Source organism: Muntiacus reevesi, chromosome 4 (genome assembly GCF_963930625.1).
Source record: "Muntiacus reevesi chromosome 4, mMunRee1.1, whole genome shotgun sequence".
In the NCBI taxonomy this organism is placed as follows: domain Eukaryota; kingdom Metazoa; phylum Chordata; class Mammalia; order Artiodactyla; family Cervidae; genus Muntiacus; species Muntiacus reevesi.
This window is the reverse complement of record NC_089252.1, coordinates 158,960,046-158,978,308: the sequence shown is the minus strand read 5'-3', so window position 1 is coordinate 158,978,308 and position 18,263 is coordinate 158,960,046. Positions and strand designations below refer to the sequence as shown.

At 39.5% G+C, this 18,263-nt stretch overlaps 1 protein-coding gene and 1 pseudogene across 6 annotated transcripts in view; one reads left to right on the top strand and one right to left on the bottom strand.

The window, feature by feature from the left end:
• Positions 1-11,273, bottom strand: part of LOC136167577 (E3 ubiquitin-protein ligase MARCHF6-like) — a 36,586-nt pseudogene extending 25,313 nt beyond the window's left edge.
• The window catches only part of FRS2 (fibroblast growth factor receptor substrate 2), a 101,120-nt gene that overhangs the window by 25,123 nt on the left and 57,734 nt on the right, over positions 1-18,263 (top strand). The window lies entirely within an intron of this gene.

Below are 18,263 nucleotides of genomic sequence, written 5' to 3'. Positions count from 1 at the left end.
CATGAGTTATATTTTTTTACACTCTTTGGTAATTTTCCACTGGGCAACGCAGTGACTGCTTTATTATGTTGGGTAGATAACTTAGAGCTTATTTGCACATTTGGTCATTTAGCAGATGTTTACTCAGTGCTTACTTTCTTGTAGAGGCTGAGTATACCAAGTCCAGTAAGGTAAGACCTCTGGGGTCCATGGGGTCGCAAAGAGTCGGTCACGACTGAGTGACTGAACTGAACTGAACTGCCTTCAAGTTGCTTAGACTTTGATAGGCGATTCAGAAAATAAATCAATTACAGTACCATGTGTCATTCATATTTTGGAGTAATCTTTGAGAGGTCCAGGGCTCTATCTCTGATAGAGAAGATTTTTGTACTCACTCTGAAGAATGCAAACTAACCATTTGTAAAGTGTCTAAAAGTGTCTATCTCAATTTATCCTCCTAAATCCTTCAACATGAGCGTGCTATCCATTTTATACGTGAGGAAACTTAGAGAAGTTACATAATTTGCTGAAAGTCGTTTAGGTGATAAATTATAAATTATAATTTAATCTAATTATAAATTAGAAAAAATTCTAATTTAGCATTCTTCCTTTTATACCAGGATTTCTTAACTTCAGCACTGTTAGCACTTTGGGCCAGCTTAATCTTTGTTGTGGGAAACTCTGCTATGCACTGTAGGATGTTTAGCAGTATTCCTGGCTGAGCTCTGGGCCAGGAGTAAGTGTAAAGAAAGGAGGCACCAGGAGCACAAAATTTAAGGCATCACTTTCTCTCAGGATCTTTTAAGTGCTAACCCAACTTTCAATCCTCATGTCTGAGAAAGTTCTCCCAGACCAACCTGTTGATTCTAGGTCTTCATTCAGTATTGCCTGGTAACAGTATGAGGACTAAATCCCCTAGGCATTTAGGTGTTCCTTGGGAGCTGAAGAGCAGTAATGAGCAGGGGCTTTTTGCCTAATTTGTCTCTCATCTCAGAATATATACTCTGGCAAAAGTGACTATAAGAAATGGCATTCATAAGTGCTAAGTAAATACCTTCCAGGCGGAACAGAGCTTAGAATCTTTAGGTGATACCTTACAAAACAAGGAAATCAGTTGCATTGAACTAGTGAAAACTTCGAGCAGAAATGGTACATTGAATATCCTCAGTCTAATTTGTCCTGGTGGTCTAGCATTTACCTACTGTATTGATCGGCTGGACTGTAGCTTGCATGCTAAACAGTCTAGGTAGTTCTCTAGAATGGAGTCTTTAAAAAATGAAGTCTGTGATAAAAACTTGAATTTTAGGAGTACTGAGCAATAGTGCCTAACAGAATTATTAATAATATGCCAGGTTTGGAGTCTTGAGTAGTTAAACTTATGTTTAACTTTCTGCTAAAGCATTACTATTTGACCTTCAGTAATATAGTTTTTTCTTTTCTTTTTGTATTGGTAGGATTGGAGCTAGGTTACAGAAGTCCCTAAAAAGCTGGTAGAGTAGGCAGCTCTTGTGATTATAGGCAGTAGAGATGCATTAAAAATTGTCTTTCATTTCTAGACCCAGATTTAAAGAGTTTATGTGGTGAGTTCAGGCTCACTTGGATAATTCCTCCTTATAAGTTAACTTTCTTAAAGTTAACCTGATCATGGGAGTGGAATCCCATTAATTTGCAGCCCCCAGGATCATACAGGCAGCCCTCTAGGGAGCAGGGCTGTGGGCTTGGTTTTCTGCCTGCACAGGCAGGCCCCGTTGTGTGGCTGACAGCGAGTGTCGCAGTTGCCTCTGTTGTGTCAGCCCTGCTCAGTACATTTATCAGTGGTCCACAAACTGAGCTTTTGCAGCAATGGTAGTAGATTTCCCTTTGGGCTCCTAAGAGGAGTTTGGGCAGAAGTAGCTAGCAGGAAGTGGCCAAGTGGTAGAGCAGTGTCTGTTTCCTTCTTCAGTGCTAGGAGTGATATGGGTAATGGTGGTTCAGATGTGTTACATCAATGAGCAAAGTATCCCATAAGTTCTTATTTATATTTTAAAATATACAGGTCTCGGTTACATCTAAACAAGAATACCACTTAAAAGACTTGTAGTGGAGCATAAAAGTTCTTATTAGACATGGAGCTGTGTTTCTGCCAATAACTTGACATTTTGAGGACAGATAGCATCCCACTTCCAATTTGAGATTGGGTACAAAAATATCCCTTGGGCTGAGAATAGGCATAGTAAATTGCACCAACAAAAACCTTTTGTGGATTTATAGTGAAGGAAAAGTCTTCATTGAGTATGCATGGGAAAATGGGATATAAACTCTTTATGCTATAGTACAGTAGATGGGACCTCATATTTATAGTAATTGCTCTATATGATTAATTTTCAATGCAGATTCCAAAAATGTTTTTGCACATGAGTTACTTATCTTTTTTTTTTTTTTTTCCCTTGTTATTTTCATCTTTGGTTAGTTAGAATCCTCTTCCCCCTTCTGTTCCAGTAGTGTTTCATTGGTTTTTCTTCTCTTACTTTCACCTTCATATATACTTGGATTCATGTTTTTACTTTAACCTTAGATTTTCTCCTAGTGCTTTAATAAAATTATGAGACAATAAAGTTATATTCAGGTGTCTTTTATTTTCACTTTAGCACTGTTTGAGTTGGCTTTTAAGACATACTTATTTTGCATAAATTTATCTTCAGCGAGAAGAGTCATTTCTGGCATTAACACTTCTGGAATTGTTTCAGAATTTAGTTTATTATCTTAATGTTAATAAGAATTCCAGGAGTCTTATTTTTTTGCTCTGTATCTCCAAAGAATATGTTTGATTTTGTTGTTTTACTTGAGTTCGTAACATTTGGTTTGATCCCAGATATTTCAAGATACTATAATTAACTTTTAGTTTTCTTTCTAGTTTATCCAGTAATTTAGAATAGCACTTCAGCTACAACTATGCTGATCATTTGGGAAAGTACTGATATGTATTCTTCAGTAGAAATAATTTTAATAAGACATTAATACTGTTTATTAAATATATTTAAGGAGGAGTTGTTGTTTAGTCATTCAGTCATGTCTGACTCTTTGTGACCTCATGGACTGTAGCCTGCCAGACTCCTGTTCATGGGATTTCCCAGGCAGGAAAACTGGAGTAGATTTCTCCCCAGGATCTTCCTGACACAGGCCAGGGCTCCTGACCTGCGTCTCCTCTGCAATGTAGGCAGGTTCTTTTGCTTGGTAAATGTTAGTACTGCTTTCAGCTCTTAGATAAACTTTGTGGGGGAAGCAGTAAAACACTGTGTGTGCTGTGCTGGGCTTGGTTGCTCAGTCATGTCCGACTCTTTGCGACCCCGTGGACTGTAGCCCGCCAGGCTCCTCTGTCCATGGGATTCTCCAGGCGAGAATACTGGAGTGGGTTGCCATGCGCTCCTCCAGGGGATCTTCCCAATCCAGGGATCAAACCCAGGTCTCCCACACTGCAGGTGAATTCTTTATCATCTGAGCCACCAGGGAAGTTTGTATAATTTAATTTTTGGTAAGTTATAGAAATTTGTATAGCCTTTTTTACAGTTATTTTGTATAATTTAATTTTGTATAATTTGTATACAAATTATGTATAATTTAATTTTTGGTAAGAACTTTATATAATTTAATTTTTGGTAAGTTATAGAAATTCGTATAGCTTTTTTTACAGTTACTGGTGACATGTAATTAAATGATGTCTAATCCTATTAGTATATACCATTTTGTTGGTCAAATATTTAATTAGCATGATCTGTAATCATTGAAATAGATTGGTAACAATACATAAAAGACCATGTTCTCTGTATGAACTGATAACATTTTCAGAGAATTAAAAATAATAAATTCACGAATGGCTAATGAGGTACTTTTAGTGAGTGTTATTATTCATTATTGATTTTCTGAATATTACTGATAAAACGCTGATCAAACGCTGATGATATACACGGGAATTATTTCCTTGGTGATACGTTCTTATATGAGCCTAGTAAATGTTAATATAAGATAAAATCAGTAAGATGTGTGCTAAAGACCATATAATATATCTAAAGGTAAGTAGAAATAGTGATCCATTGAACACATCCACAAATACATGGCTGTTTAGTGGAGGTGTTTGAGAGCATGAATATTACCAAAGTGTCTGCTAGGCTGGACATGGCGGGGTGAATTGCTAAGCAAAAGAACTCAGTCACTAAGAAATGTTAGGTGGCAGAGCTGGGCTTATGACCCTTCCACTTCAGGTACGTTGATTTCTTATTGTGCCACAGCTGCCTTAGAGGGCTGAAGGTTGTTTTGACTCTTCTGTGCCTCCATTTAGAACTCCTTTTCCTTACTCCTCTCAGTCACGCATGAAAACAGGTAAAAATATTGAAAGAAAACTTAGTTACACCCTTCTGTATCCTGAACAGATAGATTCAGTTAATTCAGTAGTGGATCCCCACGGAAGGGGGTGGGACCCGGCTGCTGCTCGGGGTTTTTAGAAGCAGAAGAGATTAAGAAGAGGAGGCAAGAATACACAGAAGGACTGTACAGAAAAGATCTTCACGACCCAGGTAATCACAGTGGTGTGATCACCCACCTAGAGCCAGACACCCTGGAATGTGAAGTCAAGTGGGCCTTAGAAAGCATCACTACCAACAAAGCTAGTGGAGGTGATGGAATTCCAGTTGAGCTATTTCAAATCCTGAAAGATGATGCTGTGAAAGTGCTTCACTCAATATACCAGCAAATTTGGAAAACTCAGCAGTGGCCACAGGACTGGAAAAGGTCAGTTTTCATTCCAGTTCCTAAGAAAGGCAATCCCAAAGAATGCTCAAACTGCCACACAATTGCACTCATCTCACATGCTAGTAAAGTAATGCTCAAAATTCTCCAAGCCAGGCTTCAGCAATACACGAACCGAGAACTTCCAGATATTCAAGCTGGTTTTAGAAAAGGCAGAGGAACCAGAGATAAATTGCCAATATCCGCCGGATCATCGAAAAAGCAAGAGAGTTCCAGAAAAACATCTATTTCTGCTTTGTTGACTACGCCAAATCCTTCGACTGTGTGGATCACAATAAACTGTGGAAAATTCTGAAAGAGATGGGAATACCAGACCACCTGACCTGCCTCTTGAGAAACCTGTATGCAGGTCAGGAAGCAACAGTTAGAACTGGACATGAAACAACAGACTGGTTCCAAATAGGACAAGGAGTACATCAAGGCTGTATATTGTCACCCTGCTTATTTAACTTTCTGTGCAGAGTACATCATGAGAAACGCTGGGCTGGAAGAAGCACAAGCTGGAATCAAGGTTGCCAGGAGAAACATCAATAACCTCAGATATGCAGATGACATCACCCTTATGGTAAAGAATGAAGAGGAACTAAAAAGCCTCTTGATGAAAGTGAAAGAGGAGAGTGAAAAAGTTGGCTTAAAGCTTAACATTCCGAAAACTAAGATCATGGTATCTGGTCCCATCACCTCATGGGAAATAGATGGGGAGACAGTGGAAACAGTGTCAGACTTTATTTTTGGGGGCTCCAAAATCACTTCGGATGGTGACTGCAGCCATGAAATTAAAAGACGCTTGCTCTTTGGAAGGAAAGTGATGACCAACCTAGATAGCATATTAAAAAGCAGAGACATTACTTTGCCAACAAAGGTCCGTCTGGTCAAGGCTATGGTTTTTCCAGTGGTCATGTATGGATGTGAGAGTTGGACTGTGAAGAAAGCTGATGGCTGAAAAATTGATGCTTTTGAACTGTGGTGTTGGAGAAGACTCTTGAGAGTCCCTTGGACTGCAAGGAGATCCAACCAGTCCATCCTAAAGGAGATCAGTCCTGGGTGTTCATTGGAAGGACTGATGTTGAAGCTGAAACTCCAATACTTTGACCACCTGATGCAAAGAGTTGACTCGTTGGAAAAGACCCTGATGCTGGGAGGGATTGGGGGCAGGAGGAGAAGGGGACGACAGAGGATGAGATGGCTGGATGGCATCACCGACTCAGTGGGCATGAGTTTGAGTAAACTCCGGGAGTTGGTGATGGACAGGGAGGCCTGGTGTGCTGTGATTCATGGGGTCACAGAGTCGGAGACGTCTGAGCGACTGAACTGAACTAATAATGGGAGAAGTGTGACTCTTTTGCCTTTAGATATTGGAAAAGAGAAAGAAATGAGAGAGAATGTAAGGGACCATGACTCTCAGGTGCTTGACCAATGAGTGTTTTTCAGTTTGTGATGAATATTAATTTAGGCTTGGGTATACTAGTAAACATGGATAACCATTTAAACTAATATGATGTTATCAACTTAAGGAAAATTTTAGTTTAGGTGTGCGTGCTTAGTCACTTCAGTCGTGTCCGGACTCTCTGCAACCCCATGGACCATGGCCCACCAGGTTCCTTTGTCCATGGGATTCTCCAGGCAAGAATACTGGGGTGGATTGCCATTTCCTTCTCCAGTGACAAAGTATGAAGTGAGTGAAGTGTATTCATTCACTCAGCCGTGTCTGATTTTTTGCGACCCCATGGGACTGTAGCCTACCAGGCTCCTCCATTCATGGGATTTTCCAGGCAAGAGTACTGGAGTGGGTTGCCATTTCCTTCTCCATAGTTCAGGTGTAAAAAGTAATATTAACTATGATTCCTGAGAAAGCTTGTAAGTTTGCAACTAATAACTCTATGGCATAGTAACTTGTGCATTTCATGATTGTATTTATTTTATAGTGTTTCATTTATATTATTTTTCTTTGATTTTCAGTCTCTAGGTAGCTGTTAGCATACAATCAAAATAATTTAGATAAACAATGATAAAGTTCTGTTTATGGGACTGTGACTGCAGCTCTGAAGTTTGCTGCTTGGGGAGTACTCTCCCCTTGTCTTCCCATTAGAATGGCCTGTTAGCTAGAGGAATAGTTCTGGAATAGTAACATACCAATTTACTGGAAAGGCCACCGTTCTGGTTGTTAAAGTTTTGTGGTCCTAACTGAGTCCCATTTGGCGCTTGTGTATTACAGCATACTTACTTTAAGATGGGCTGCTGCTGCTTTTTTTTTTTTTTTGTAGCATTCTAATGTTTTTGGTTATAAGAAACTGAGGTTGGTGATGAAGTCAGTTCAGTGTAAAATGCTTATCACATAAAATAGTGTGTTGTATTGTAGTGGATACATTATAGGGCTGGGAGTCAGAAAATCTCATATAGTTTTGTTGTTTAAACTTGTTTTGTCAGCCTCTTATTGTGGAAATGAGATTATAACACTTTCGTTTTCCCTCAAATAATGGGTTGAAGCTAATGCAAACAGTTATTGATATACAACATATATGGTTGTTAAGGTTTTTTTTTCTTTGTGGATAAGTTTTCCTCTGTTTACTACTTCATTTATTTTCCCTTTTCTGGGCCAGTTCTCTTTTAGATTACTTTTTTGATTTTTGCATACATTTGCCTCTGGTATTTCATATGAAAAATTTTAAGTATACGGTAACATTGAGAGAGAGAACAAGAGAGACAGAGACGTTGATCTTTCTCGTTTATTTTTTCAAATGCTTCTCTACTTCTTTGAGACCATTTCAGTGCCTACTTTTTTTGTCAAGGCACCTGTTATCTTCCTTTCCTCTAAATTTACCCTTTATATTTTGTAGTTTAGTACTCAATCATTTAGTTTTTTATTTAGTTTGTTCATGAGTCATTTTCCTGTCTTGGTCTTGGCACCTCTGCCACACACACTTCTTATTCCCTTCTGCACTGCTAAATCTCAGACTCCTTGAGTGAAGGAGTCTTGTCTTATAGGCGTTTCTGTCTGTCATATTCTCTGATATGTGAGTATGATAATGCTTGAGGTTTTCTTTGGTTGCGATCTTATTTCTTGCTTGAATATATGGATGCACAGTATAAACAGTATAACACATATGATTTTAATGCTCTTAAACCTTCGTGATAGTTATTTAAGTATTTGTAAATTTGTCAGGTAGTTGACACATGAAGTTGAGCAACTATATGCTGTAGATGAGCACAGTCCGTTCAGTTCAGTTCAGCCGCTCATTCATGTCTGACTGTTGGCGACTGCATGAAGTGCAGCACTCCAGGCCTCTCTGTCCATCACCAACTCCTGGAGCTTGCTCAGACTCCGGTCCATCGAGTCGGTGGTGCCATCCGACCATCTCGTCCTCTTTTGTCCCCTTAGTACTGCTGAAAAGCAAACCAGGTCTCAAGGTTTTTATATGAAAAGAACTTTATTAATTAAAAAAAGATTCAGTAGGTTCTGATGCAGTTGCTCATGGTTTTAATCTTGTGCTTTGAAGTATTTTCTTTTTCTGGAATGAAGTTCTTGTTTCAACTGTGTAGAAGGAATATGTTAATTAGATTATATTTAGTTGGTGAATTTGTGCCCACAAGAATGTGACTTTTAAAAAGCTGCAAGTTGTACAGTTCTTGTAGATAAGATTATTTCCTGTTTTCTTTTGCATATTTAGTACTTTTATATATTTTTCCATGAGTAGCCTTTCAGTTTGTCTGTTTGTATCATTTGACACTCAGACTTTATTTAAGTTCAGCTCTACCATCACTGGTGCTTATAAATGTTAGTCATTCGAAATGTCAAAATTTGGATTTGATCCAAGAGTTACAAATAATATAAGCCTTTATATAAATATATCCAAATATATATTCTTAGGGGGAAATGAATAAATAAAATACTGTGTTTATAGAGTGGTTTTAAACAGTTAGGCTTTAGAATTGCTACATGCCCAGAGTATTTCTCCAGTGAATTGCATACTGTATCAGCTCATGAATTGTGCTGTAAGAAAGGTGTTTTTTTAAAAAAGTAACAAGCAGATTTAATAAATTAATATACATTTTGTTTAAAGATGTACAAAGCACATTCTGTTTAATCCAAGGTTTTAAAGTATCCAGGAACTTGTATTTACACATTTACAGACGCCAGACAGCAGTGAGGTCAGAAGATGCAGGAAGGGCAGCAGAGCCTCGAACTGCTGCTCTCTGCATGGTGAGGACACAAGTCAAACACATGCAGCTTAAACAGTGCTGAGAGGTCACTGGGAGAAGTCTCCGCAGAGTCCACAGAAAAGGGCACATAAACACAAGGGGAAGGTCAGGGCAGTTAATACAGCCACTGTGTCCTTGGACAACTGTGGAGGTGCCTTGTTTGCCAGATCTCTGTTCATAGTTCACAAGGTGTTGGCCTCCAAGGTACTTGTCATTTTAAACATGTTCATAAAGGCACAGAAGGGCTTGCCAGTGGGCTCAGTGGTAAAGAATCCGCCTGCCAGTATAGGAGCTATAGGAGATGCGGGTTTGATCCCTGGGTCGGGAAAATTCCCTGGCGGAGGCAATGGCAACCCACTCCGGTATTCTTGCCTGGAGAATCCCAAGGACAGAGGCGCTTGGCGGGCTACAGTTCATGGGGTTTTAAAGAGTCGGGCATGACTGAGCAACTGAGCATGCACACGCACAAAGGGACTTCAACTGGCAGATCTGGAAGGACAGGATTCCTATCAGTACCACGACCATCAGTAAAAATGGGCAAATTGGCCAGTAGACCAAGTTTTGCATTTCTGCAGTCACACCTAGTGAAGGAGCAGTGCCAGATGTAAGGTATGCATAGGGAAAGCAAGAGCGTAGAGGTCACTGGCACTGCCAGTTATAGTGAGGGTCAGAGCTCTGGATGCCATTTGCCGAAGCCTGCTCAATTACAGTTTTCAAGCACCATGTAGGACCCGTCCGTGTTACAGCTGCAGTGATTTTGGTAGGCAGGATTCCAAGTGCCCGGTCCTGTGGTGGGAGAAAACGAGGCGTTTGAGCCAAGGGAATCCTTGGGTGAGCAACGATAACCAGCTCAAACAGGAGCCCCAGAAGAAGAAGGACAACTCCAGCCAGCAACACTGCAAGTATCAAAGTCTTCAGGACTACCTTTTACCCTTCTGAAGGTCACTGTGCATCTGTGTGGCCTCTGTGCTGCCAGCACCATCCCAGCCGTTATGGCTAGCTAGCAAATTAGAAATCATAAGCAGCTGTGTAGAGCTCGTGGATTTTGGCAGTCCCCGTCCAAAATGACATTAACTGATGCCTAGCAAATACTGGTAGAGTAAGGCAGATGAGGCTGGTGATCAGTAAGGTTATTGCATATGAAGACAATCAACAAAAATGTCTGAGTGGAAAAATGAAGGCCTGTGCAAGGCTGAAAGCCAGCAGAGCCTTCCTGCTGAAGCATGGCTTGGTGGGCTGCACTCACACCTTCCCCCACCACAGGGGTAGTGTTGCTACTTCAGACACGCTGGTCATTGTTCACTGGTTGGTTTGCACAGTTCTCATTTTCTTCCTGGTTCCAACAAATAGGAATGAAGATCCAGCAAGCTTCTCACAGTACGAGTCTCTGCTGGCACAGTCCCCTCCAGCCACTGCTGCATCCATCCCTGTTCAAGTAACGCTGGTAAGGCGGCCTGAAGCAGAAGCAGCTCATGGGACGGTACACTCACTGAGCATCACTGTAGAGCATGACGCTGTGGGGATTCTTCATTCAGATTGTTTAGAAACCAAAATACACCAGCTTGAAGACCTGTCTCAGCCACAGAACGAAGGAGGCAAACCAGAAAAGAGACACCTCTCCCACTAGCTAATGCAAAAGCATGAGCTTTCAGAGTAGCGTCAGACATTTCCAGGGAACAGATACCCAGCCACCAGCCGCAGATGAGAGGGAACACCCTTTTCTGCCACTGATATCAGCGACCTTAACAGCAGTATAACTAACTCCCAGCAAGTGATGAGACCTGTGAAACTTAACAGGAGTTGCCAGGCCATGATAAAGTATCAGTTTTATCACTAAAAGTGTATACCCAGTTACGGTTGTCATCATGCCTTCAAAATGAGATGCTTGGATGTGTTCTTCAAATCCCAAACGAACAAGGGAGAAATGACCAGTGTGGTCAGGGCAAAGTGCATAAACAAGAATGAACTGTGTGTTTAAAGACACCACCCAGATGACATGTTCTGGAAACTCTAGTGATCTATCTAGCCTTAGCATTCCTTCCCATGTAAAAACACTTTGTTGCTTGGTCCCGTTTTAAGGCATTTCAGTTCATGTGGCATCAGTTACGTCTTCCCCGCCTATGTTGTCTTCCTCCTTGTTCTCCTCCTCTTCCACTGGTCATCCTGGCATCAGGATTTTTCCCCACCCCTCTGTTCTTGCCTGGTGGGTTAGCATGCTGGTCAGGGGCAGCATTTTCAGCACCATTTCCTCCTGCTGGAGCCTTATTTTGGTGATGCCCAGCAGCGTTGAAAGGCAGAGCAGCAGGTAGCATGGTTGACCTCAATGTGACTGAAGATTCTAAGAATTACAGAAAGCTAACACAGTAGTTTGAAAAAAAAAAAAAAGGTGTATAGTCAATATAGACCATTTTAGATCTTTTTAATAACATCATTACAATTTTGTTTTGCCTCCCTGAACTTTTATTTTAAAATTGGAATGATATTTGTAAATACATAGTTTTAAAAATTCAAGGCTTATAAAAAAAGCAGGGCATCATCTCTTCTCATCTCATATCCAGTTCCTAGCCTTTAGGGGCAGTCGATTTCAGTTCTTTCAGCTGTTTGTTCTGTTGTACCTTTATTTTTCCAAGTCAGTTCTACTTTTTGTTGGCTTTTTATTTTAGACAGTAACTACTCACTTCCTTCTAAGAAAAATGAGGATTAGTCATCTTAATCTCTCTGCTGCCTGCAAACGTTTATACATATTTCTCCTTCTCTATTCTTCCTTTTATAGGATATCAGGTTTGGGGGCGGGTAAATTCTTTATTTAGTATTTAAATTTTTATGACTACGCAAAATTTTTTGCAGCTGTGTCACAAGATTCACTGTGATCGTATTTTCTTATCCAACCTATGTTTTCTCAAATAATTATCTGAGTTTGAAATTTTATGGAGTTTGTGCCTACTAATTCATTTGCAATTCCCTGACAAATATATACTATAATATGGTTGGATACATCAGATAATCAGATAATCTGTTATTTCCTTTTTCTTCTTGGAGACAACCTTCTGCCTATGTAGAATGCAGACTTTCAAGTAATTCTCCTGTTTTTCAGTAATTGTTTGGTCTAGCATTCAGTTTTGACCTGTTTTCCAAAGATCAGTGTCTCTGGTCCACCCTCACCAGGGATGGTGAGAAGATCGGTTTTGGGGTGAGGCCACTTAAATGAACTTTCAACCAGTCATCTAGTTTCCAGCCGCACCCTGCATTTTTGTCTTCATCATGATTTCAATACCTGAATCTCTCCAGCATGAGTCATCTTGCTGCTGCTTTTTTAAAAAAACTGTGGTAATATGGTAAAATATACATAACAAAATTTACCATTTAAAGTGTATAGTTCAGTGGCATTAAGTGTATTCCCCTTAATCTCTAGAGCTTTTATATCGTCCCTAACTGAAACTCTGTACCTCTTAAGCCGGAAATGCTCATTAACCCGGAAATGCTCATTAACCCCCCCCACCCCCACCCCCACCCTTAGGCCTTGGTGACCATTATTCTACGTTTTGTGTTTATCAGCTTGATGACTTCTTCCTTTCAGGTTTAGACTTCACCTTTTTTGGTCTAGTTAGTTAGTTTAGTTACCTCTCCCCCACTACCCCATTTCTAGCATCCAGAATATTGTTCACTTCTCTTATTTGCTATTGTATCCTTCCCCATCCCATATCCTTATGGATTTTATATTTCTAAAATGTCCTTTAACTTTTTAAGATGAGGTTTCAGGGAGGAGTCAAGGCCAGTCATGCTTAACTGAAGGTCTGCTCCCCCCACCCCCAATTCCTCATTAGTTTTAAAATTTAGCTTTTTCTAAAATTAGGAATGTAAATGCAAGTATGTTAAATAAAGGCAGTTTTGTAGCTGTGTTGGCTATACAATTAAGCTTGGTAGACAGGCTGCTTCTGGTGGTTCCCATATTGTTGACAGGGGTTTGATCACTTGTACCTGTTGCAACCCCATACTCTCCTCCAGTCAACGTAAGATGGTTCTTTTGTGCTGAGACATGTTCTCTGCTACTGCAGCAGTTTTCATAGCAGTGAGAACCTGACCCTTCTGTGGGGAGTGATTTTGGGAGACAGACTATTACTTACAAATTCCCTTAGAAGTCTGTTACTCAAGGTGTAGTTGAGGTATTTCCTCCTCTCTACTTCTCTGAATGCCCTAGGCAGAACTAATTACTCCCTCTATGCCCTGACACTTGTGAATAATTCTGTTTTAGTCTAACTAGGTTAGATCTGTCTAACTGGAAATCTACCTTACATTGATCTTTCTCCAACTTTTTAGACCTAGTATTTCTCAAGGTTTGGAGAATGCTCCCATATTTTGATAGTTTTTGATCTATAATAAATAACTCTTTACCTAATGAATAAGTAGTCCATTTGGACTGGTTGAATTTCCTGTTTTCTGGAAAGCATACTGTCATCCTGCCCTGTACCACCAGTGTTCATGGAAAGCTATTCAATGCTTTTTGCTTGATATTGAGAGTCAATTTTGTGTAGTGATGAGAAGTGTGGCCAGAATTTGTTGTTCACTTGCTCAGTCGTGTCCGACTATGCAACCCTATGTACTACAGCACGCCAGGCTTCCCTATTCTTCAGGATCTTCTGGAGCTTGCTCAAACTCATGTCCATTCAGTCAGTGATGCCATTCAACCATCTCATCCTCTGTTGTCCCCTTCTCCTGCCTTCCGTCTCACGCAGCATCAGGGTCTGATTTCTAATGGGCTGGCTCTTTGCATCAGGTGGCCAAAGTATTGGAGCTTCAGCTTCAGCATCAGTCCTTCCAGTGAATATTCAGGACTGATTTCCTTTAGGATTGACTGGTTGGATCTCCTTGCAGTCCAAGGGACTTTGAAGAGTCTTCTCCAACACCACAGTTCAAAAGCATCAATTCTTTGGCGTTCAACCTTCTTTCTGGTCCGGCTCTCACATCCATACTTGACTACTGGGAAAACTACAGCTTTGACTGTATGGACCTTTGTTGGCAAAGTAATGGCCAGAATACTTAGGATCCAAAAAAATGGCCAGAATACCTAGATTAAAAAAAAAAAAACAAGCAAGTTTCTTTTTTTTTTTGGCCCCACTTGCTTGGCATATGGGATCTTATTTCCCAGCCAGGAAATAAGTGGAAGTAAGGGTGCCCCCTTCAGTGGAAACAGAGCCTTAACCACTGGACCAGAAGTCCCCAAACAAGTAGCATTAATCTTTCTCTGATTTGAGTTTACCATTGAAATAGAAGTAATAGTAATAATAATATAATGTAATGTTGTAAAGGTTAAATTAATACATCGAAAGTGCTAGTTCAGTGCCTGCTGGCACGTCATTTTGTAGTCAGTCCTTTTCATTTTTCTGGGAACATTGTCTGCTATAACATCATTAGAACTTAATGAAAACCGATAATGATTGTTGACAGAAAATCAAAGTAAAAGAAATCTAGTTACTATTAAAATATACAGCTCTGAATTTTCTACATGTTCTGAAATGATTTCCATGGACAATAGCAGATTAAGACATATAGGTAAACTGGGAGAAACAGTCTTCAGTATATGCTATATATCTGCTAAAATACTGTATTTTAAAAATATACTATAAGATACCAAAGTCTTTTAAACACATGGAAGTATATTGAATGGCAATGTTAAAGTTCATATTCTTTTCTCCCTAAAAAGAGTTTTATGCAGCCCACTAATGGATTTGATATTTGGCACAGTTGTCTTCTAATTTGAGAGCCAGCTCTGTTTATTTCTCTCTTCAGAGACTGTGTACTAAGGGGAGAGAAACCTCCATCCAGCAGTCGTGAGAACACTTGCTCATGTGCCTAGGCACTGTGGATAACGGGAGAATAAGGCGTAGCTGTTTTTCTTAAGGAACCATAATCTCTTCCTCAGTTCCGCAATATTAAAGTCAGATGTTCTGGCAGACTGTATTCCCACTATTTGACCCAGAATTCCACTTATAATGCTTTATAAATGTGGAATAAAACTGTGCAGAGATTTATGTACAAGGTATTCATTAAAATACTAATTATAAAAGCAATAAAAAAAGATACGACTTTTGGTACATCCATTATATTTTCCAGACTTTCAATTAGAGGCGGCTGTTGCTTATATAATTAAACTTTTATTTAAAAAAAAATCTGTTCTGGTGGATTTACATGGGAGGATGGATAGAGGGTTAGGTCAGTTGAATTGCTCAATACATTAAAGGGAGTGATAAAGTGCTCAGGTCCACGTTAGAGCCCCAGTTCCACATTGATTGTATGTATGTATGACTCTGGCAAGGTGGTCCTTTAAAATTCTGTAAACTTGTTTTTTGTAATGCCAGGAGATCTGAGTTTGATCCCTGGGTTGGGAAGATCCCTGGAGAAGGGAATGGCAACCCACTCCAGTGTTCTTGCCTGGGAGATTTCATGGACAGAGGAGCCTGGTGGGCCCTAGCCCATGGGGTCGCAGAGTTGGACACGACTGGGTGGCTGACACACAAGTTTGTCGTGAGGACTAAACAAACTGCAAATGTGCTCAGGGCTCAGTTGTTTCGGTCATGTCCAGCTCTTTGTGACACTGTGGACTGTAACCCGCCATACTCCTTTGTCCATGGCATTCTCCAAGCGAGAATACTGGAGTGGGTTGCTGTGCCCTCCTCCAGATGATCTTCCTGACCCCAGGGTCGAACCTCCATCTCCCGTGACTCTTGCATTGAAGGTGGATTCTTTACTGCTGAGCCACTGGGGAAGCCCAAATGAAACTGTATGTAACCTTAAAAGTAAAATAAATAGCTCAGTAAATCTTTGTGAGTCTACTGCTGTTTTTCCCTCCTTAATAATTTTTCTCTGTAACCTGCCTCCTGTCAATTTAAACCAGAAATGGCAATATTTTGCTTGGTCTGATAACATCCATTGCTTTCTAATAGCCATCTAGAGGTTTCTGTGGCTTTCGGTAACTTCTGCAGAGCTGTCACCTGTTACATGTGTCAGCCAGTTTTGAGGAAGGGGAAATAGCAGTATGTGTCTTAGGTTTGCCATTTTGCTGTAAACCTTGTCTCTTTATACATATATTCTCTCTTTGTTCTCTTTTGGGTATCATGTATTTTTTGTTCTTGCCCCTTGTTTTGATGGGGAGTATGTTAGCTTCGTGATTAGCTGGGTCATGAAGATCTTTTTTGTACAGTTCTTTGCGTATTCTTGCCACCTCTTCTTAATATCTTCTGCTTCTGTCATGTCCATACTGTTTCTGTCCTTTATTGAGCCCATCTTTGCATGCTTTTGCCATGAAGTGATGGGGCTGGATGCCATGATCTTAGTTTTCTGAATATTGAGCTTTAAGCCAACTTTTTCACTCTCCTCTTTTACTTTCATCAAGAGGCTCTTTAGTTCTTCACTTTCTTCCATAAGGGGGGTGTTATCTGCATATCTGAGGTTATTGATGTTTCTCCCGGCAATCTTGATTCCAGCTTATGCTTCATCCAGCCCAGTGTTTCTCGTGGATGTTGGCAATTTGATCTCTGCTGCCTTTAATATGACCAAATACAAAGAAAGTTTTCCATAAGGGATTATGGTGTCTTTTAGGGCAGGTAGATTATGACCAGAAAAAAACAACAGTTTTTTTTGTTATTGTTAAATAGCATAAATTTAAATTCATGGTATTTAGTATAAGTTATGTTCTAATAGCAGCCAGGAAATAACAAGCAGTAAATTATTACTGGTGATTAATGAAACATCCCTCAGCACATAGGCAAAACTGATTTTTACACTTCTTGCGAGTTATGGATACTATGGAAAATTTTTACTTTTCTTGATGATTTTTTCTACACTGATAAGTCCAGGGTATTTATAAATTATCATAGAACAAAACTTTTTATTAAAGAGTATTAAAAGTTGAGTTTTAAAATTGCTTGCCTTGGATTTAGTATTTTTTTTGTTATTTTAAATCCAAGAATTAATACCATGTGGTGTGCAGTTAACTTTATTTTGACTGTTTGAAGGGCAAGCTGTTTTAATGACATCACTCAGCTAGGAATCAAAAAATTGGTTCCTTGAGTAATTTAACTCTCGGGGTCACAACAGCTTCTGTCCTGTAACATAGCTCTAACTGTCATGAGCCCTACAATTCTGTGGCCTTTTTTTTTTCTTTCACAAATCTCTTTCAAAATTCACTTTTTTTCTGCTGAGTTTTTAATATGCTAAGTATAGGTTAGATGTCAGTGTACATTTCTAAATGCTTGATTCTTTTTTCCAGATTTTTAGTCCGAAAAAACTATCACTTTTTAAAGATTGCTCTTTTGTTTAGATTGCTCTTTTATTCATTAAAACATAGTTCTGACTCTATATGGTAGCAGGTTCCTGGGATGAAAAAAAAAAACTTAGACTCCCATTTTCTTAATCCCCACAATCTTTATATTACATTTATTTCGACATATAGTAAAATTAACAGATTCGGGCTTAACATTCTAAACAATGGAAAGAGCATTACTGAACTACAAAATGGCCAGGCAGAGAAATCTGGCAGAGGGAAAGGATTATTTTATGTACTGAAAAATTAGCCTGTGGCAGTCAGGCACTGACTGGCTCTGCACTGTTTCAACAGAGAATTAAGTGGTTGTATTATACAGATATTTTGCTGAGTTACTTGATAAGACAAATAGGAATATTTAAGACCTTTTGATGGTAATTTAAAAATTTGGTCTTTAAATTAACCCTTAAGAGGAGGAGGGACTCCCTTGGTTATAGGACCCCAAGGAAAAATCTACTGGCAAGAAAGCTCTTGGGAATACAGGAAGGTTGGTCTCAGGCAAGTTGGGATAATTTCTGTTTACCGTGGTGGTACTTACTCCTTTGCATATAGCCATTTTCCAGTATCATTACTTCTCCTTGACTGTGTTCCTTAGAAGTAAATCTAAAATAGATTAGACATTTCTCATATTCTAATCTAAAATAGATTAGACATTTCTCATATTCTAAATTAGAGGAATTATCCAAAATTTATAAAACTAAGATTTTCAAGACCTCACAGGATAAATCCATTGGTTGAAAGTGTACATTACTTTTGTATTTCTTTGGAGAGATTAAAAACAGTCTTTTCTCCCCCCTGTGAGATTGGGGCAGGTGAGAATGGATTGTTTAAATCAGAATTTTTGGTGGCAGTAAAAACCAATTAAAGCATATTGTGTTTTAAAAGGCTATCGGATAGAGCTCAGTGGCTCATCAAATTGTTTTGAGAGTTAGAGAACCAGATTCAGGACTAAGCAGCCAGAAACAATGCCCGAAATCACATT